Source organism: Miniopterus natalensis, chromosome 8 (assembly GCF_054644295.1).
Source record: "Miniopterus natalensis isolate mMinNat1 chromosome 8, mMinNat1.hap1, whole genome shotgun sequence".
Taxonomy (NCBI): Eukaryota; Metazoa; Chordata; class Mammalia; order Chiroptera; family Miniopteridae; genus Miniopterus; species Miniopterus natalensis.
The window spans coordinates 56,874,436-56,881,844 of NC_142088.1; the positions used below are offsets into that span (position 1 = coordinate 56,874,436).

Below are 7,409 nucleotides of genomic sequence, written 5' to 3' on the forward strand. Positions count from 1 at the left end.
TTAATTTTAGAATTTCCTCCTTTCTACTTTCTTTGTCTTGGCTTTGCTCTTTTCCTGTGTTCTTGAGATGAAAGCTTACATAATTCATTTTCAACCTCCCTTCAAATACAAATATAAATACTGCTTTTGTTTTTATATAATTTGTGTTTATGTTGGATTTTTAACTAGTACATTTTAACTACAAAAATATTATTAACATTTAAATAATATTAACATTAAGCACCATATAGCTGACATTTCATTGAGCTAAACAACAGGTGTTTATTGAGCATCTGCCACGTACCAGGAGCTGAGGACACAGTGTAGAATGAGACACATACCTCATTCCCATGGAGCGTATATATTAATGGGGGCCTATAAGTAGTAATCATATAAACAAATACCTGAGATGATGCTAGATATCCAAATGTTTATTGAGCACCTATTATTTGCCAACCATTGTTATTTTTTTTAGCTCACGCAAAGATAATTTATTAACAGAATATAATAATTTGAGGAGTCCTATTCACAGAAGGTAACCACAGTGCCCCCCTCTCTGCTGGTACTGTTGGAAGGGATGGAGGTGACATCCTCAATCTCTCTGCTATCTTCATGCCCGAGGGGCAAGTGTGCTGAGAGCTGACTGGTCCCTGGTCCAGAAGTCTTGGTACTATTTCCTCTCGTGGCCTGGAGTTTGATGTGGAGGGCAGTGATGCCCAGCGACTTGTACTTCTGGGCCACATCCTGAGCAGACAACATGGCGGCATATGGAGAAGACTCATCTCGGCCGGCCTTCACCTGATTCCACTGATACAGTAGACAGTTAGACAGACACGTGCAGAGTAGGAAGGGTAGGCAAGGTACAGAAGGTCACCAGGGTGGAAAGCCCAGGCGCCTAGCAGTGGGCAAAACTGGGCAAACAAGTATTATAGCGTGGCTCCTCACCCCCATGGTGACCTTTCCTCCCTTAACATATCACTGGTCATGAGATTTGGACCCCTCCTCTGACCTTTCCTCCCCTGGCATGTTGCCAGTCCTGTGGTAGACCCTGTCCCCCAGAGGAGGAACAAGGGGGCCAGAGAATAGCCTCACACAACTCCCATTCAAGCCCTGGCAAGACCACTCCCTTAAACATTAAACCCCCAGGACACTGAGGTTCTGGCCCAGCTAAAGACAGTAAGCAAGTAATTTTAGGAACAAAGCCCCAGGCCTATTGATCACAGAGATAAAGATTTAGTCAAACTAGAGATAACATCTAGGCCTCAGTTGTGTTTCAGCTCCAGGCCCAGAAAAGCTGCGAAACCAGACAAAGTGATACCATGGCTGACATCAGGACCAGCTGCAATGACCAGTGACCCCTACCCTAGAGCGGACCAATCAATCAATAAAGACCACAGCCCTAAAAGGACACACCTGGAAAGCTAGCTGATGAAGAGTCTATTGAAATCCTTCCCCTGAGACTTCCCCTAAAACCCTTACCTTTAGAAAACAGGCAAAACCCCTTAAGATGAAGGACCCAGTGTACTCTCTCTCCCCATCCCCCCTTTCTGTCTTTAGCACACCCATGCTTCCCCTCCTCTTCTCCATTTCTTCCTTCAAGGCACATACCTTTGCTTTCTTTCTCCTAAACTCCAAGTGCCCTTCTTTTGCCTCTATAACTTGTTTCTTAAGTCCATGTAGCTCAGCTGGCTCACTTCTTCTACTTCTGTGACTTTCTAAATAAACTTTCACTTATATTTGAATTCTTGGCTCTGAAATCTTTCTTAGCCAAACTCAAGGACTGAGGTCTAACATCTTGTGCCATTCACTGTTAACACCAGCAGTCACACAGCAGATGGTTTCCTTGTCAGAAAAATCAGTGGCATGGACAAAAATGTCACTGAGGGATGCAAAGGTGTGGCAGACACCAAATATCTTTTCACCTTCAGCAACCTGAGGTCTGAGGCTGATGGCCTATTCTTCCTTCTTTTCCTTCTTGCAAGGTACCAATTCTGTACATCTTCTCTAGACTCTGTCACCAGAGAGAGAGAATGGAAGAGCTTATTTCCCAACTATTGTTAAATGGTTGTGACTTTTGTTTTAAAATTAAGAAGGGCCAGAATGAACACTATGATGACAAAAGAAAAAAAACACACCCTTAATTTCAACAATGATGCTAGAAGATAGGCATTATTATCTGCATTTTACAAAACAGACAGCTAAGATTCACAAAGACCGATTAAATTAGTTTATAACCAACAGACTGATGGAGTCTCCAAATATCGTATTCTTTCCAGTGAAAGGAGCAGAGTTTGCCAATCAAAATATGAAGTTTTTTGGATATTGATTATTTTAAGCTGCTTATTTTTGAGAGAGAGAAAAGACTCAGGAAAACCCTTTGATCTTCCCCCTAACTGCCTAAAAGGTTCAGATAGAGGACCTGCTCCAGGAAGGGAGTTATCATCATAGATAACTGAAGTTTAATATGAACTCTGTGTGATAAACAGAGGGGAACTTAGCAAGGCCCATTTGATCAAAATCCTCCCCGCGTCCCATTGTTAGAGATGGGCCTGAGGACATTTCCTTGCTAAACATGTACTTTTCTACCTCCACTTACCTTTCTCCTCTTTGAAGGGCCAAACCACCACCTCCTCTTTCTCCTTAGCTCAAGGTGGCACATAAGCTGATTTGTCCTAAGCCTCATATTCTCACATAACCCCTGTATGTACGTACATAATTCAATTCGGTTATTTTATCCTGTTAATCTGTCTCATGTAAATTTGATTATTAGACCAGCCAAAAGAACTAAGAGGGGAGAAAAAGATGAAATTTTTCCCTTCCACCACACCACTCTATCAAGACTAATCTTTCAGAGAGCCAAGCATTCTATTAAGGGGTTTCTCCCTCCACCCTATTATATCCCATGACTCGAAGGTGGCTATGAACAGATACATCAGCAGATATTTCCAATGGAAGTTTTAACAATTCAATTGGCCTTTGGTGGTGGGGCCAACATTTGAGATTTGATTTGCAGAATCTAAATGGTAGAACATAATAACTGGAGAGCATTCAGAGATAATTTTATTTAATCTTTTTATTTATAGATTGGTCACAAGCAGGATGGAAGTCAAATGTGTAAATGATCAGTGTAAAGCTATAAGAGAAAACAAAGAAAGGAAACACAAAGCATATGCCTTAGAGAGCAACTGTATCTTCACAGAGAATTCACATTATATAAATGAGCATTTGCTGAGCCTCAAAATTCAAAATGTTGTCAAACATCCCTTTTCCTTCTTTCCCAAATGGTTGCTTATTTCGAGTTCCTCTTTATGCATTCCCTAAGAAAAGCCTCACAAATAAACAAAAGGCACTGTATGGGCTCCATCTACAAACAAGCCCCTAGCTGGACTCTCAACTGCTGTGTTGTTTGTTTCCCTTTGCTCCACTGCTCCCGGCAGACAGCAGACAGTCCGCCCAGCTTTGCCTTCAGTAGAAGAGACTGAACAAAGAAATCCCAAGGCCCCAGACTGTTAGAAAGATCTTCTGAAAATACTTCAGGGCCAGTGAATTTCAAAACCTGTGGCTTCTGCTTTAAAATGAAGAAGGGCCAGGATGAACACCAGGCCGGATGCTTGAAGGGCAGGAGAGGGTGACAATGACCAAAGAGAGATGTGTATTTCTGCAGCCTTCTGAGATGTTCTGAAATGGAGGAGAGGGAGACCTCAACTATGAACATTTGTGAAAAGAAAGAACAGATTTGGTGGTTCTTTAGCACATACATACCCACCTCTGTCAGGTTTCTGTTCTAAGGGTAACTAACCTCAGCTGACAGATCACACCATTGGCCAAAACCCAGCTTCCACTCTACCCATATTTGTCTGTGTGGTGAATGCTGTTTAAAAACCATCGACCTGACAGAGGAATGATGCCTAATTAACACTCTCCTAAGACCCCAGCAAATAACACACCTGCTGTGGGGGAAAATGCATTCACACTTCCTTATCAAATTAGGGTCCCAAATGCTCCTAATTAGTGAAAATCAATTAATATAGCAGTAAAAGGAGTGTACTTATATTTCTAAAGGTACAGTCAGAGAAGTGTCTAACAAAGAAGCTACCAGAGTTTGTTAAGGCAGCGAGCAGAGGTTGGGGCTGAGCAGATTTTATCAGTGACCACAGAATCTGATGAGGTTTCCTTCAGAAGCAGCAGACTTCCTGGGGCACTGTAGGACTTGGGTGATTCTCATTGTGATTTTTCATTAAAACTTAGGGGGGAAACACAGAGGTAATAGATAGCGAAGGGTAGGTCTCACCCCTTATTACAACCACACATATAAAAGCGCAAATACTTACAAATAAAAGAGGTGCTTTAGACTGCTCATTAGTAGGTTTTTTAAAAGTTAGTTATATTTTCTGTAAAGCTTTCATAGCTAGTTACTATTTGGCAAACTTTTCCTTTAAGGGCTATGCTTAGTTCAAAGCTTGGGGGCTGTGGATGACCTTATTTCCATCTCTTTCCATCTATAGTGTTTTGATTCCAAGAATATTGGGCAAGTTAGGTGGCTTGAGAGAACTGTCTTACTGGCAACGAGATAATTGTTAACAGAGAAATGCCCACATTCTGATAATTAGTTAAATGTGATCTAAAATTACAATAGTTTCACATACCACAACCTCCTTGTATTTCAGGTAGAGGTTTTTGTCTTGCTTTGTTCTACGAGCATTTGGGCAGGCTATACAGCAAAAGCCAGCACCTCCTCTAACTGTAGCTGACTCTCACTGAAACCATCTTCATCAGGGATCACCTGATCCCCTCCTTGTCCGGGGACACAATGGGTGTCATGCTCTCGCCTGTGTGTGGATGGTGTGTTTGTTTACTTAAGGAAGTGTCTGGAGGCCTCTACTGGTGTTTAGGAAAATATCAACTGAGATAGAGCAATAGTCTTAAAAGGATTGTAAGCAGATGAACCTCCTTTACATGTGATATATCCAAATTTTCATTTTTATATTTTTTAGCACTCTTTCATTACCATAAACAATGGTAAACTGGTTATCATCACTTTCCAATGTCACCTTTTCTAAGTGCACTGTGTGGCCACAGGGTACCCTGTGTTCTCTTCTGCCCTGACCATCCTAGCTGCACTAACTTATCCGCCTGAAGATTATTTTTCACCCTCTGTCAGCTTATATCATGTCTGAACTCCCTCTTCTCCAGGAATTAGGACAGATTTTCCATCAAACCAGCTGTTTGCCTCCCTCCCCCCCCACTGATGGCAAAACAGCTTTGTTATAAATTGAAGTTGTCCACATCAGAAGGGGGTGGGGAAATCAGCTTCTGTTTCATATCTGTTGTATTTCCAGTCGAGGGGAACCAACAAACATGTAAAGCACAGTGAGAAGCTGCCAGCAGGAGAAATGGGTGGGAGACAATAAAATCTGGAACAGACAGAGAGTGAGTATAAAATTCTTTCTAAAACATGCAGGAAGAAAGGAGGTGATTACCATCAAGTATGACCTTGATATGTGACATAACCTTTTAGTAATTTCCTCAAAAATACTCATAATATGAGCATTTTTCCATAGTCAAGAACTTATAAAATTCATTGTAATACTTATAATACATAACCACAGAATTCTTCCATGATAGAGCACAGGAGAAAAAACAGAATCAAGTAACACAGCCAGCAATCTTATTGGCAATGCAGGCACCTATATATTTCAAAATTGCACCTAGGCACGCTCTTGAAATATAGACAAGGCAGATAATTTCTGTGGGTTAAACAGCCACATGTCTTGGGTTTGGTTTCCCAACAGCACATCCTGAGACCAGGATTCTTCTGCAAGTTACTTTTTTAAGGAATGCTCTCAGGAGAGACCAGAAGCGATGAAGGATTACAGTGAGATGAAAAAGCAGAGAGCAAAGCAAGGAATTGAGTTCTAGTTCAACGAGCATCAGTCTGATTCGGTCGGATTGAACCAGGCTACTATTTCCCTCCTGGAGTCAAGGCAGCAGGTATTTGGTACCCCTACCAGTCAAGAAATTACTCAGGTACCCTCAGGCCCCTCTGGATGAGGTGCTCCATATGCCTAAAGGATTTCAAGTGTGAGTCGTTACCAGAGGCAACTACAGTAGCCTTCAAAGGGCCCCCTCAGGTGCTGAGAGAGACATCCAGAGCCTCTACAAGATGTGATGCTCTTATGCATGTATTGAGAGCCAGTGTTCAATCTCACAGCAAACAAAGCTTGTGACTGCCAGGTATATTTAAAGGCTGATAATGTACTTTAAGCAATAAAGATAAGCATAGAGATAAAAGAAAATTGTAATTTTCTTGATTATTCCACCAATCCTATCTACAATTCCATATTTCTACAAGACAGTGTGTAACAAAATCAATCTTTCTAATGATTAAAAAGTAACAGTAGGGTTTTCTTTTAACAAAGAAGATAAAATAAAATCTTCTTTAAGTATAAGAAATATACAATTCTATCAACAGATATACTTTTGGCAAGAAAGGGATTTTTAAGTTATAAATGATATTTGGGGTAGCTCTTACTCTTTACCAAGGATTTCAGAATACTCTAATTTCTTTCTAATGTTACCACCTTTTCCTGTAAAAAATTAGAAGATTGTTTTTTCTGGAATTTTAAGGTTTATGGAATTTATGGAATTTTAGTTGGGTAGGAAAAAACCCTGAGATTTCACTTACATCTCTGAAATTCTGATAACTTATAGATTCTGCTAACTTATAGAAGTAGCAATATGACATTCATTCATTTTATAGTCACTATTGTTTCTGCTATAGTTGAACATTTATCATTTTAGAAAATGCTGCAAAAAATTTCTGAATAAGCCCTCACAGTATCTCAAATAGTGTATGAATCTGCCATTGTTCACAGCATGATCTCCATCTCTATTGAACATTCTTCTATATTGGCATGAGGCTATCCTGATTTTAGCTCAAAATAAGATTATGGGTTGTAAATTCAAGTACGTCTAAGATTTAGTATGTGTTCTGCTATCGGTTAGCCATGTGGCCTTGGATATGTCACTTAACCTCTCCAAACTGCAGCTTCATCTTCTATTTTAAAAAAATGATATAGATAACATTACCATCCAGAGTTATTGTGATGATTAAATAAAGTGTATATTTGGTAAACATAGCACATATAACACCTCATCTTCTGCTCAAATACCTTGAAAAGACAGAAAATACATTTTCTAAAGATCCAAAAATAACTTGAAAACAAAGAATTTAATTGATAAGCCCAAAATTTTGAACAACTTTAGAAAGATATAAGGGCTCAGTTATCTGGAAAATTCAGTCTGAGGCAACACCTTGAGTCCCCTCACTCAGTGTATGGAAGAAAAGGAGATGGTCCACAGGAAAAATTTCTTCTCTCTGCCTTGCCATTGAAATTCTTGAAAAGGGCCACAGAGTACAGTTTCAATAG

General features: G+C 40.1%; 1 pseudogene; it reads right to left on the reverse strand.

Annotated features, from left to right (window-relative positions):
- Positions 1-501: 501 nt before the first annotated feature.
- LOC148092626 (small ribosomal subunit protein uS11 pseudogene) lies at positions 502-2,662 on the reverse strand (annotated as a pseudogene).
- Positions 2,663-7,409: the final 4,747 nt, after the last annotated feature.